The following is a 14761-nucleotide window of genomic DNA, read 5'->3' on the forward strand; positions in this document are numbered from 1 at the left end:
TAATGCTCTCAACTGGTTCTATAAAGGATTGTTTTAGCACCACCCACCTTCTTCCTTAATATCCTCTGTCATCTGAGCTCATCTGAGTTAAAGAATTACAAAACGAACCCCAGACTATCACAATTAGCTTATCCTGAAAAGATTGTCAATGATCAATAATGGAACCTTGTTGTGAATCTGAACACAAGTGATCAATTGCATCTGGCTTTCATTACAAACATGTGGCAAGATAGATACAAAATACCAATGACATTCTCATGCACACAGAAAAAAAGGGAAAGCTATGCTAATTTTAGTTGATTTCCTTTTTGAAGCTAATATCACCGTTAACCACAGCTTATTTGATTGGTAACTTCATTGGATATGCATTTCTGTTACTGCTTTAAACTGGTTTCCTTCCTAGTTGTCTTAATTGCCCGATTTACTTGTCTTTCTCTGTTTTTTGTGTTGCTGGATCACATTTTCTGTCAATAGAAAGCAATATAATATGACTGTCAATGCCCTGGAATAGATCTTACTCAGATGTTTTGCCACGGCCAAATAACCCAATCTAATTGTCTACCCTCCTAATTGCACAGAAATTAAATGGCTAAGTGACTTCATCCTGGGAAAGCTCGAGTTGTTTATTTGCCAGTGTTTGAAATTATTAACCTTTTGTTGGCCTAACAATAAGTTGATATATCATATAATATTGTAATATTGATATATTGATATATTCATATATATTATATAAAGAATATATTTCTACCAACCACAATTCTTGAGGGGGGATAATAAGTTGCAAAAGTTGTTGTTGTTTGAGAGACTCAGCTGTATCAAGTCAAATGTTATGCAGAGCTTTCTGGGTCTTTCCTCCTATTATTAGCAGTTCCTATTTCCATCCAGAGAAGTAATGCATTGTATACCTTGAGTTGCCTGCTGTTGTCCTGGCCTGATGCTAGGAAAGCTAACATGCTGAGGGGGGCGATGAGCCATGTTGTGGCACCCTTTGCTTTAACAGTTGGAAGCCTCACTGCGCTCCCATATTTTGAGGATTGTACAGCCAAATATTTATTTAAGTGTGAACATACAGTATATAATCATGGTGAACTAGCCTGTTGCAGGTTGGGTTGTAATTATGAGTAAAGGAACTTGGATACAAGAAGGAAGTCCTCTTTCTCTACATAACCACAACATTCTGCTGAATTCTGACAGACAACAAAAACAAAATCTTTCCGCATTGCATGAACACTTTCACTCATGGTGCGTTCACTCACTAGCACAAGGTTGCAGTAATCCAGCCATGGGAACAGTGCAAACCGAATAAGTGCACTGTGCAAGCACAAAGATAACACATTTTGGTAAATTAGATCACAGTTATAACCAAAATAAACTCAAGATATGTAAGAAAATGCACAAACACATACAAGGCCACTGTGTTAGATATATCATTTCAGCAGCAAGTCAATGCTATGTCTATGTAGTCAAGTTGACTATGACTAATGGTGCATGAGAAAGGGAGAGAAAGGTGACTTACAAGTCAAAATCTTCTTGTCGTGGCAACTGGACTTGATTTTCTTCAAGGTGATTTTGGGAATTTGCACATTGCATGGTTGCTGGTTTTCAGAAACTGCTGATTTACCTGGATCACACAGATTATTCAACAGGATCTTAGAGCGTGAGAAGATGCCTGAAGAATGGAGACAAAGTGTGATGGTGCCTATTTTTAAGAATAAAGGGGATGTGCAGAATTGTGGCAACTATAGAGGGATAAAGTTGATGAGCCATACAATGAAGTTATGGGAAAGAATAGTGGAAACTAGACTGAGAGCAGAAGTCAGCATTTGTGAACAGCAGTATGGCTTCATGCCTAGAAAGAGTACTACAGATGCAGTATTTGCATTGAGAATGCTAATAGAAAAGTACAGAGAAGGCCAGAGGGAGTTACATTGCGTTTTTGTAGACCTAGAAAAAGCATATGACAGGGTGCCAAGAGAGGAGCTCTGGTATTGCATGAGGAAGTCTGGAGTGGCAGAGAAGTATGTTAGACTGGTGCAGGACATGTATGCTAGCTGTGAGACACTGGTACGGTGTGCTGTAGGGGTAACAGAGAAGTTCAAGGTGGAGGTGGGACTCCATCAGGGATCAGCTCTGAGCCCCTTCTTGTTCGCAATGGTGATGGATAGGCTGACAGATGAGGTTAGACAGGAATCCCCATGGACCATGATGTTTGCAGATGACATTGTGATCTGTAGTGAGAGCAGACAATAGGTAGAGGAAAATCTAGAGAGGTGGACGTATGCTCTGGAAAGGAGAGGAATGAAAGTTAGTCGCAGCAAGACAGAATATATGTGTGTGAACGAGAGGAACTCGGGTGGAGCGGTGAGGCTACAGGGAGTGGAGATCAAGAAGCTGGAGGATTTCAGGTAGTTAGGGTCAACAGTCCAGAGCAACGGAGAGTGCGGAAAAGAGGTGAAGAGACGGGTCCAAGCAGATTGGAATGGGTGGAGAAAAGTGTCAGGGGTACTATGTGATAGAAGACTATCGGCCAGAATAAAAGGAAAGGTGTACAAGACAGTGGTGAGACCAGCGATGATGTATGGACTAGAAACTGTAACAATGACCAAAGGACAGCAGGCAGAACTAGAGGTTGCAGAGATGAAGATGTTGAGGTTCTCTTTGGGAGTGACCAGGATGGATAGGATCAGGAATGAGTCTATCAGAGGGACGGCACATGTCCAATGTTTTGGAGAGAAGGTCAGAGAAGCCAGACTGAGATGGTTGGGTCATGTACAGAGAAGAGATAGTGAATATATTGGTAGACGGATGCTGGAATTGGAGCTGCCAGGCAAGAGTTCTCGAGGAAGACCAAAGAGAAGATTTATGGATGTAGTGAGAGAGGATATGAAGGTAGTTGGTGTGAGAGAGGAAGATACAGAGAATAGGGTTAGATGGAGAAAGTTGACTCGCTGTGGCGACCCCTAACGGGAAAAGCAGAAAGAAGAAGAAGAAGAAGAAGAAGAAGAAGACACAGCTGTCCCTATAGTTTTTATAGAATGGGCCAAAAAAGAGGAAATATCCAGTGAGTGGCAATTTTCTATCTGAAAATAGTTTGTGGATGCCATAGACTGGAGTGCTTCTAAATTATTGCTGTGAGATTCAGATGGTAGGGTCAGTTATTGATCCAAATAACATGAAAGCAGTGATCTATTTGATCTATTGTGCTATGTACCGATATACAGTATATACAGTATGTATACATATAAATAAAAATACATATATTTCCTACATAACCTAAGTACTGCATTTTGGCCTCAATGCACAGGAAGTTATACCTTGTCAAGGACTGACTGACATATTTTAAAATGTTTCATATTGTACTTAGAACGATGAGGAGCACATTGCAATCATGGCCAACTAAAAAGAATTAATAAATCGATATATGTATTGGCCTAAATTGCATCACTGTGTAAATATATCATCTGCTTGATTTTCTATGATTGGGGGATTTGAAAATTCAAAATTGCTAATTCCTAATTCTGTAAAAAAAAAAAAATATATTACAGAAGTAATTGAGCTAAGACACCTGACAGACTGTATTCTTGATTTAGATTGCTTTATGCTTAGTTCCATAAGATCCATAAAAAATTCCATAAAAAATTTCCATAAAAAAGGAGGTTATTACACATTGGGATTGTGCTAAATTAGCTTTTGAACATACCCAAATAGTGAGAATTCGAAGTGGCAGCAAACTATTGAATATTTTACAATGAGCCTCTCTGACTTTTATAGAGAACATGTTGAAAGATGTTGTCAATTGCTGCTATGAACCTTTGCCATTTGAAACGGCAATGCTTTTAACCATTGTTGGCGGAAATGAGAGAGTGCTTACTGAATGTTTTGCAAATTATTATCTAGAGAAGGAAACTGTAAAAGGTAATATTAGTGTGGCATGATAGCAAAAATAAAGTTTGAATTCCATCAAGTAAAACTTCAAGATTACCCATATTTTGCCCCAAAACTTTGGAAACTTTGACTTCACCAATCTCCAGTACATCACTGAGTAGCAAGCATATAAGTAAAGTTAAGAAACAGTTTGTGTTTGACTAAACAGTTTGACTATGTGTAGATCTATATGTACATCTACATCATTCAACACATCTGCTGTGCTGAATAATAGAACATTATCAATTAAAAATAATTATAATAAAAAATAACCAATAAAAAATATTAAAAAATATATACAGCAGTTTTTTTTACATCTGATCATCAGCATAAGATATCAGAAGACTGAGGATCAAGTCAAGGATCATTCAGTACAGATAAAATATCAGTAGAACGACTGACAAGTCAATACGTTTCTTTGCGTTACTTGAATATACTGAACACAGAAACCAACACTGACTAATAGGAAATAGAGAAAGCACATTGGAATTGTTCAGTGTCTCCTCACACACTTGGTATGGTGGGGGCACCATGAAGCACCAAAAAGCCCCGCAGAGAGTGAATCAGTCGGCAGAAAGTAGAAAGTATCACAGTAGGGTGCACTCCTTCAGCAATTTAGGATCAAGGCATGGAGAAACCTAAAAGATCCAAATCCCTGGGGTAATGATCATTCTGCCCTGTTTTAGTCAACAAAGTAGAACTTCAGAGATGCTTCGATGGAGTCCCTTTCCTCACGCCATTTAATTCCAGATAAGTCTGTGACCTAGACATGCACTGAAAATTTAGCCCTATCCCAACACACTGAATGACAGGGTTTTTTTAATTTTTTATTTGTTTATACAATTTGATTTGTCTTCATTGAGATTTGAAAATTGAGTCTTTCTTAATTGGCTTAATTGGCTTTTTTCAATCTATAAGGAACAGCAATAAACACATTTTTGTATTTGAAATTGTGTTTAACTGTACAATGTTAATGATAATTAAGGATAACGATCATGCCTCATAGAACTTAAGGGGCAAAAAGTTTGGTTTTACTGTCATGCAAAAGGAAGAAAACAGCTCTCAACCTTTTCACTTTTCACATTACTTATAAGAACGCTCTAATTTACAGTAACTCTTTCTGTTCATTCATGGCACATTCATTTTTCAAACTTTGTCCTCTTACTCTTGATTTGCCGCCCCATTTATCCTATTTTGCATGAGCACTAACTTATCCTCTGAGACCAATGCCATTTGTAATAGTAGCATCTTCAGGATTCTCCAGGCATCAGAGAGAGTTGCCGTGACAGGGAGAGGGACTGAGAGGCAAATGGCAAATCTACCATGATGCTTCACTCTGCATTGAAGTCGGGTTAAAGTTAGTCTTCTGGAGCTTGATATAGCACATTGGCTGAATACATGTCCAGTCATGTGCACTGAAATAAAAGTATGGTCTCATTCCTCCATTCCTTTCCCTTATCTGTTTAGACAGCATGTATATTTTATTATCATCTTCCTTTGAGGTTAGGTTGACAGATGGTGGTAATAGGTTTGTCATTGCCATGTCACACGTTGTCCTTTGCTATGATGTTGATGAAGTGTAATTTATGTTGGTCATACCTTATTTATCACATAGGTGACAGAATGAGGTTTAAAGGAGGAAGGCAAACAGTCATAATGCAGAGCAGCATATAATGGTTCGTGGCTCCTGAATTAAATTAACATTGAATGAAGAAGCCTTGATTACTCTATTCAAAGATTAAGATATTTGTTTAATACAAGGGTACCCTATTCTCTGTATCCTCCTCTCACACGCAAACTACCTTCATATCCTCTCTCACTACATCCGTAAATATTCTCTTTGGTCTTCCTCTACACCTCCTGCTTGGCAGCTCCAATTCCAGCATCCATCTACCAATATATTCACTATCCCTCCTCTGTACATGACCGAACCATCTCAGTCTGGCTTCTCTGACCTTCTCTCCAAAACATCGAACATGTGCTGTTCCTCTGATAGACTCATTCCTGATCCTATCCATCCTGGTAACTCCCAGAGAAAACCTCAACATCTTGATCTCTGCAACCTCCAGCTCTGCCTCCTGTCTTTTGGTCAATGTAACAGTTTCTAGGCCATACATCATCGCTGGTCTCACCACTGTCTTGTACACCTTTCCTTTTATTCTGGCTGAAAGTCTTCTATCGCATGGTACCCCTGACACTTTTCTCCACTCATTTCGACCTGCTTACACCGTCTCTTCACCTTGTTTCCACACTAGCTGTTGCTCTGGACTGTTGACCCCAAATAGATCTATAATCTATTATAGATCTATTATAAATAATCTTGATCTCCACTCCCTGTAGCCTCACCTTCCCACCATCCTATGCAGTCTGGCCACACTCTCACCCATAACTGCTTAGCAGTCACTGATCTCTTTCAGGTTACCTTATCTATACAAGATGTAGTCTACCTGGTTGCTCCTACCTCTGCTCTTATAAGTTACCCTGCGTTCCTGTCTTTTCTGGAAAAAAGTGTTCACTACAGCCATTTCCATCCTTTTTGTAAAATCTACCACCATCTGTCCCTCTGCATTCCTATCCTGTATACCTTATCTCCATCACTTCTTCATCCCCTCTATTGCTTGCCCCAACATGCCCATTGAAGTCGACACCAATTACCACTCTCATTTCTGGGGATATTCTGCATCACTTCATCTAACTCATTCAAGATCTTCTCCTTCTCCTCAAACTCGCATCCCACCACTAACAACATTGAGCATCACACCTTCAATTTCCAGTTTCAGACTCATAAGTCTATTTGACATTCTTTTCACCTCTGGGACATTTTTAACAAATACCTCCTTCAAGATAACTCCTACTCCATTTCTCTTCTTTTTAGCAAAAGAAGATAGAACAACTTAAAGCCTGTTCCTAAGCTTCTAGCCTTACTACCTTTCCACCTGGTCTCCTGGACACACAGTATATCCAACTTCCTTCTCTGCATCATGTCAACCAACTCTCTTCCTTTTCCTGTCATAGTCCCGATATTCAAAGTCCCTACTCTCAGTCCCAGACTCTTGCCTTTCCTCTTCTCTCTCTGCTCCTGAACACACCTATCTCCTCTGCTTCTTTGACCTAAAGTAGCCCAGTTTCCATTGGTTTCCTATGGGTCACCGGTATCAATGCCGGTTGTCGACCAATCCAGTATGACCCGGTAATTAGGTTTGATTCGCATGTTTGGTTTTGGCAAAAGTTTTACGCCTGATGCCCTTCCTGACACAACCCTCTGCATTTATCTGGGCTTGGGATTGGCTAAGGAAGACTCTGGCCCATGCTGCCCTGAGGCAGCATTACATTAGACTATGGTGACATTAATTGATAATAGCAGAATAGTTGCAGCCTAACTAATACCAATATTGGGGGGGCTTAAGATATACAATGGGGCGAAAAGTATTTAGTCGGCCACCAATTGTGCAAGTTTTCCCACTTAAAAAGATGAGAAAGGCCTATAATTTTCATTATAGGTACACTTCAACTATGAGAAACAAAATGAATGACCTGCAGAGTGCTGGGACCAAAGTGACAAAGGCTACCATCAGTAACGCACTATGCCACTGGGGACTCAAATCCTGCAGTGCCATACATGTGCCCCTGCTTAAGACACTACATGTCCAGACCTGTCTAAAGTTTGCTAGAGAGCATTTGGATGATCCAGAAGATGAAACCAAAAGAGAACTTTTTTGGAAAAAACCCAACTTGATGTGTTTTGAGGAGAAAGAATGCTGAGTTGCATCCAAATAACACTATACCTACTGTGAAGGATGGTAGTGGAAACATCATGTTTTGGGTCTTTTTTTTTGCAAAGGGACCAGGACGACTGATCTGTGTAAAGGACAGAATGAATGGGGCCATGTATCATGAGATTTTGATTGAAAACCGCCATCAGCAAGGGCACTGAAGATGAAATGTGACTGGGTCTTTCAGCATGACAATGATCCAAAACACCACCCAGACGACGGAGTGGCTTCGTAAGAAGCATTTCAAGGTCCTGGAGTGGCCTAGCCAGTCTCCAGATCTCAACCCCATAGAAAGTCATTGGAGAAAACTGAAAGTCCGTGACGCCCAGCGACAGCGCCAAAACGTCACTGCTCTAGAGGAGCTCTGCATGGAGGAATGGGCCAAAATACCAGCAACAGTGTATGAAAACCTTGTGAAGACTTAGGAAAAAACGTTTGACCTCGGTCATGGCCAACAAAGGGTATATAACAAAATATTCAGATGAACTGTTGTTATTGACCAAATACTTATTTTCTATCATAATTTGCAAATAAATTATTTAAAAAACAGAATGTGATTTTCTGGATTTTTTTTTTTTTCTTGTTCTGTCTCTCATAGTTGATGTGTACCTATGATGAAAATTACAGGCCTCTCTCATCTTTTTAAGTGGAAGAACTTGAACAATTGGTGGCTGACTAAATACTTTTTTTTCCCTACCGTATGTAAATCCATTCATTGTTCATACTGCCTCTCTTGCAGTCGGGATCATGGGGAGAGGGGGGTACTGGAGCCAATTTCAGCTGTTATTTAGCAAGATTAACATACTGTATGTTTTTTGACTTTGCCCAAGGGGAACCCAAGCAGACAGAACATGCAAATTCCGTACAGAAAGGCCAGACCAGAATCAAAGCAGAGGCCTTGCTGTGAGGTGGATGCACTTACCGCAATACCTGTGCTGCCCTGATAAATTTATGATATTGATAAACAGTTAAGGGTGACATGATTGTGTAGGTTAACACAGCTGCCATAAAGTAAGATTCAAAATTTGATTCTGACAGGGTTTTCTTTCATAGTGAATTCGCATGTACTCTCCATGTCTGTTCGGGTTTTTCTAAGTGCTCCGGTCTCACCCAAAATCCCCACACATGCATGGACCTGTAATTGACTGGTCACAGCTCCAGGGTGTACACAGGATTTGCCCTGCCTGAGCAGGATATTTGGTGCAGAGTAAGCATTTTTACCCTTTTCTCTATCACCATGCATACTTATTATTCATTTTAAACGCCTTATACAGACTCTCATAACAGTGCAGATAATGCTCCTGCTACTGCTGCTGCTTTGGTTGTTGTTGTTGCTGTTGTTGTGGTGGTGGTGGTGATTGTTATAACTACTTGAAAAGTAAGTATGTTTCTATTTTTTAGAAATCGCTATGATACATCACTGAATTCTACAATAGATATATATACAACATATATTCACAAGACACATAGATGTTTTTGAACTTAACACATTCTGCTTCTATAAGTGTATCAGGCCAAACAAAGTTTGGCAATCAGTTTGCCAAGCTTCAGCTTCAAGGTGAAAAAAAATGCAAGGAAAGGTAATCAACTTTAAATGTTACGGTGACAAAAAAAAGTGTTGACATCTTTAGTTTCCTTACCTTAGTTCAGAAAATGAGATTTTACTTGAGCTTCTTTTTTTTCTGACACAGCTTTTTCTCTGTCTCCAATCTGTATTTATCCTTGTATGTATTACCTGACAGCTCATCTTTGAGCACAGCAGGGGGAGGTTTGGGTGTTGGAGCAGCACAGGATACTCAGTCCTTTTTGTATGCACAGCCTTTTTAAAATCTCACTTTAGTTTCTAACTACAGTCAGCACCAGCAATGTGGAAAGGTGAGGACACATAGCAGCAGCAGGATTCCCTTCACTTTGGCTGTGGATGAAAATTTAAATTTATGGTGAAAAAATAATTCTGTTTGTCTTTCTTTTTTGAAAATTACAATAATAATCTTAATAATTGTATATTACAGTGATTAAGCAAATACTAACAACAGTACTGGTATCCAGCCATTGTCTTCTACTCATCCTACATAGAGTCATGGGGGGTGCTGGCCTATTCCAGCTGCCATCAGGCAAGACAGTGGGTACACCCTGGACTGGTCACCAGTCCATCACAGACACAGGGAGAACATACAAACTCCACATAGAAAGGTCTCTTATCTGAATCAAACAACTATCTTTCATGGTGAGAGGCTGAAGTGCTAACCACTGCGCCACCATGCCACCACACTGTATTTGGCTGATGTGAGTTTGACCACTGCCAAAGGTAATATTGTGTTTTATCATTTGCTTGTGAAATGGTAACTTGTACCTTTCCAATACACCATCACTTTTTACAGATGATACAACAAAAGGAGAAAGCTCATCAAAACAAAGGACAAGGTTAAGGGGAGAGGAGTAGAGAATGCAAGAGAATGCAAGTTAAACTCCTACTGGGTTTCCCATAAATTTTATTACTTAACAAAAGCTATTACAAAAGCAGCTTGCACATCTTGGCTACAATAAGGCTCTACTATCTTTTTTTTTCTGATGAAGCTTCACCTCTGATATTACTTTTATCTATTTGCCCCATTAAACATCTGTACATCTGTTCAGATGTTTAATCTGTACATCTGTTCAGATGTACAGATGTTTAACAACAAAATAATAATAAAACCCATTCATTTCTGTGAGTGCAAAAGGAGTATTTCATCTATTGTTGTGTTGAAATAGACTGAATTGGAAACCCTTTAAGATAATTAAATCAATTAAATTTTTTTGTAAAGCCTGTTGAGTAACTGTTCAAAAGGGTTAATAAACAGATCTTGAGATGAGAGGAGATGAGATGAGATAAGATGGTCTTCAAAATGTAGTGTTTGTTTTACATTGGAAGGGAATGGCACTAATGAAACAATATGAATAAAAAGCTGATGTGATCACTAACTTTGTTGCAGATATTTTCATATAAAATGCCAATGCCACATACCTGCAACAAAATGTCAGTAAACTCAAATGATGACTAAAATTAACATCTTTAGATTAATGGATTGTTTAAATATTTATACAACTTATGGTTAAGGCCATAATCAGTACTCCTCTTACAAAGTAGTACAGCAAATATTGAAATAGGAATACTTCACACACACACAAAACTTTGAATTCCTGTGTCCTTAAAGGGACCAATATACATACAATATATGCACAGATTCATATGGCACTGTAGCAGAGATTCGTTTAGTTTTGCTTTGCATCAACCCCTCTTTTAATTAATCTGACCAAACAAATTACGCTAAAGTCTAACCACAAAGAACAGCCATGATAAACCTATAATGCATGAAGGACTATGCTGCATAACAAATGTATGTTGTTTCTGCTGAGGGGGGAAATATTGTGAATGTTTTCATCCAGTCACCTGTTAATCACATACTTCATAAAGATGCATTCATTCTCTCATTCATACATATGGATAATTTCAAATCTATAGTGAATATTCAGCAGGTTTATGGTCTGCTGACAGTAGCCAGCTTATGTGAAAAGAATGAATAGGTCTGCTTAGAGGGCTTGCTGCCTATGCTGCTCAAGCCTGAAGAAGAACAAAGATTTTAATTGTTTTGTTTTTTTCAGAAAAACACTTTATTTTACAAATGGGGACATGATGATAACAGAATTAATGTAGCAAAATATAATTCAGCCAAGGATTTTTCTGAGCTTTAGCCTGCCTTGTTCAGAGACACTACATAGGATTCCCTGTCATTCCCATAGCTTCAAAAACGTATTCAAATTCCCTGTGGCCTTGTGGAAGGAGAACTCCAACTTCAGGCCTCCCTTCATATTGCATTTAATGAGGCTCAGAATGCAATATGTCTCTCGGAGTTACCTGGTTTACCAGGTTTATACCTGGTTTTGCTTCTCTGAACTTGATAAGTTTGCATTTAAATTTGTTGACTTTATCATATCGAAACCCACAAATAATAACAGGGTCAGAGAAAATTATGCCAAAAGGTTAAAAACATCAGTTAGAAGGCAAGAAAAAAAAACAACTTCAAAGACAATTTTATAGTTTAAAACAAGTTTAAAACAGAGCAGCATCAAGCACCACGTTATTAAAGTGCCTGAAAATGCAGCTGACCACTTCCCTCCAAACTACTTTAGGAGGTCCATCAAGGTACCTCTGAACACATTGCACTCTCAACTGCACTCCCCCTTCCTCCATGCACCAAAAAAGTGTGGCTCAAGGGGTTAGAGTGGAGCATTCCTAAGCAATAACATACCTATATCTTGGGGATTTGAAGAGGTTTTTATGGTCCAAGGAAAAATCTTGTCAACTTTTGGGAAACAAATCTTGGACTTATATAAAATGTTACATTTTTTTAATCATAATAATAATAATTAGCTATTTACTGTTTTTTTTAAACTGTCTCAGACAATTAATCTCTCCCCTCAATGCACCAAAAACTAATATTAGTACACTAAGAATTTTCTTTGTAATTGGAAAACATGCATATGCATATTGTCTGGAAGTGTAAACTGTATTGCTTGAAAAATGACTGATTAAGCAGAATTAATCTATCACCAAAGGATTTAGTTGCCATATGAGGTCATCAAGAGGTGTCTCTAATATGGTTGAGACTTCTAGCTATAGGTAACTTGGAAATGGCTCCAGATGTAACAAATGACATTGGTTCCAGGGACCAATGGGGCAGAGGAAAAATTTACAGTTATAAACCTGAGGGGTAAGCAGTGCCATGTGGTACAAATGCTCATCAACAACAAAACATCAAGTGATTTATCTATTAACACTGATCAGGTTAAAGACAATATGTTGGGAAATTTAAATCCTCCACAAACTCAATGCCTTATGATGAGTCAGGATGTCATTTTTACCTTAACTTATCCCTCAGGGGAACCAAAGTTTTGTTTGAGTTTTATTTTTTATCTTTACAATGTTTCTATATAATCATTAGCAATTATGATATTTCAGGATAATGGCTCTAGTACACTTTTTCCAGAAAAAACAGGAACATAGGGTGACATAAGAGCAGAGGTAGGAGCACGCAGGTAGACTACATCTTGTAGTCAAGATGAAGACAAGGTAACCTGAAAGAGATCAGTGACTGCAAAGTTGTTGTAGGTGAGAGTGTAGCCAGACAGCATAGGATGGTGGTTTGTAGGATGACTCTGGTGACAAGGAAGATGAAGAGGACAAAGGCAGAGCAGAGGACAAAGTGCTGGAAACTGAAAAAGGAGGAGTGTTGTATGGTTTTCAAGGAGGAGTTGAGAAAGGGTCTGGGTGCTCAGGGAGAGCTTCCAGATGATTGGACAACAACAGCTAGTGTTATCAGGGAGACAGGTAGACAAGTACTTGGTGTGTCATCTGGAAGCAAAGTAGATAAGGAGACTTGGTGGTGGAATGAGGAAGTGCAGGAGTACATACAGAGAAAGTGGTTAGCAAAGAAGAAGTGGGATGCTGAGAGGATTGAAGAGAACAGACAGGAGTTCAGGGAGATGCGGCGAAAGGTAAAGATAGAGGTAGCAAAGGCAAAACAAATGGCGTGCGATGACTTGTATGCTCAATTGGATAGTAAGGAGGGTGAGAATGATCTATACAGGTTGGCGAAACAGAGAGATAAAGATGGAAAGGATGTAACACAGGTCCGGGTGATTAAGGATAGAGAGGGAAATGTATTGACAGATGCTTGAAAGGTAATGGGAAGATGGAAAGAGTACTTTGAAGCGCTGATGAATATGGAAAATTAAAGAAAGGCAAGGGTAGAAGAGGTGACTATTGTAGACCACAAAGTAGCACAGATTAGTAAAAGTGAAGTAAGGAAGGCATTGAAGAGGATGAAGAGTGGAAAAGCAGTTGGTCCTGATGATATACCTGTGGAGGTGTGGACGTGTCTAGGAGAGGCAACGGTAGATTTTCTGACTAGATTGTTCGACAAGATCGTAGAGAGTGAGAAGATGCCTGAAGAATGGAGACAAAGTGTGATAGTGCCTATTTTTAAGAATAAAGGGGATATGCAGAATTGTGGCAACTATAGAGGGATAAAGTTGATGAGCCATACAATGACGTTATGGGAAAGAATAGTGGAAACTAGACTGAGAGCAGAAGTCAGCATTTGTGAACAGCAGTATGGTTTCATGCCTACGAAGAGTACTACAGATGCAGTATTTGCGTTGAGAATGCTGATAGAAAAGTACAGAGAAGGCCAGAGGGAGCTGCATTGTGTTTTTGTAGGCCTAGAAAAAGTCTCTGACAGGGTGCCAAGAGAGGAGCTCTGGTATTGTATGAGGAAGTCTGGAGTGGCAGAGAAGTATGTTAAACTGGTGCAGGACATGTATGCTAGCTGTGAGACACTGGTACGGTGTGCTGTAGGGGGAACAGAGAAGTTCAAGGTGGAGGTGGGACTCCATCAGGGATCAGCTCTGAGCCCCTTCTTGTTCGCAATGGTGACAGGCTGACAGATGAGGTTAGACAGGAATCCCCATGGACCATGATATTTCCAGATGACATTGTGATCTGTTGTGAGAACAGAAAACAGGAAGAGGAAAATCTAGAGAGGTGGAGGAACGCGCTGGAAAGGAAAAGAATGAAAATTATTTGTAGCAAGACAGAATATATGTGTGTGAATGAGGGAACTCGGGTGGAACAGTGAGGCTACAGGGAGTGGAGATCAAGAAGCTGGAGGATATCAGGTACTTGGGGTCAACAGTCCAGAACAACAGAGAGTGTGGAAAAGAGGTGAAGAGATGGGTCCAAGCAGGTTGGAATGGGTGGAGAAAAGTGTCAGGGGTATTATGCGATAGAAGACTATCAGTCAGAATAAAAGGAAAGGTGTACAAGACAGTGGTGAGACCAGCGATGATGTATGGCCTAGAAACTGTTACATTGACCAAAAGACAGGAGGCAGAGCTGGAGGTTGCAGAGATCAAGATGTTGAGGTTTTCTTTGGGAGTTACCAGGATGGATAGGATCAGGAATGAGTCTATCAGAGGAACAGCACATGTTCGATGTTTTGGAGAGAAGGTCAGAGAAGCCA

The sequence above is a fragment of the Fistularia commersonii genome, chromosome 29 (genome assembly GCF_037954325.1).
Source record: "Fistularia commersonii isolate RoL2024-O1a breed Wild chromosome 29, RoL_Fcom_v1.0, whole genome shotgun sequence".
NCBI classification, from domain to species: Eukaryota; Metazoa; Chordata; class Actinopteri; order Syngnathiformes; family Fistulariidae; genus Fistularia; species Fistularia commersonii.